The sequence below is a fragment of the Mustela lutreola genome, chromosome 2 (assembly GCF_030435805.1).
Source record: "Mustela lutreola isolate mMusLut2 chromosome 2, mMusLut2.pri, whole genome shotgun sequence".
In the NCBI taxonomy this organism is placed as follows: domain Eukaryota; kingdom Metazoa; phylum Chordata; class Mammalia; order Carnivora; family Mustelidae; genus Mustela; species Mustela lutreola.
This window is the reverse complement of record NC_081291.1, coordinates 60,857,597-60,858,151: the sequence shown is the minus strand read 5'-3', so window position 1 is coordinate 60,858,151 and position 555 is coordinate 60,857,597. Positions and strand designations below refer to the sequence as shown.

General features: G+C 37.3%; 1 pseudogene; it reads left to right on the top strand.

The window, feature by feature from the left end:
• The first annotated feature begins 208 nt into the window (after positions 1-208).
• LOC131826214 (U6 spliceosomal RNA) lies at positions 209-301 on the top strand (annotated as a pseudogene).
• The last annotated feature ends 254 nt before the right edge of the window (positions 302-555 follow it).

Genomic DNA, 555 nt, shown 5'->3' with positions numbered 1-555 from the left:
TGAATTTACAGATGGTTTTCGGTAGTATGGACATTTTAACTCCTTCAAATTCTTTATCAATGTCATAGTTTATGGGGTACAAATCTTTCATCTTCTTAGTTAAATCTTTTCCTAAGTATTTTATTACTTTTGATGCTATTGTGAATTAGATTGTTCTCTTTATTTTTTCAGATAGTTCATCATTAGAGTGTTAAAATGTTCCTGTCTTGTGCTTACTTTGGCAGCACATATACTAAAATTGGAATGATGCAGAGAAGATTAGCGTGATCACTGAGCAAGGAAGACATGAAAAACTATTTTTAAAAAAACGAAACAAGGGCGCCTGGGTGGCTCAGTGGTTAGGCCGCTGCCTTCGGCTCAGGTCATGATCTCAGGGTCCTGGGATCGAGTCCCGCATCGGGCTCTCTGCTCAGCAGGGAGCCTGCTTCCTCGTCTCTCTCTCTGCCTGCCTCTCTGCCTACTTGTGATTTCTCTCTGTCAAATAAATAAATAAAATCTTAAAAAAAAAAACGAAACAAAACAAAATTCTTGTCTTTTATATATTGATCTTGTATT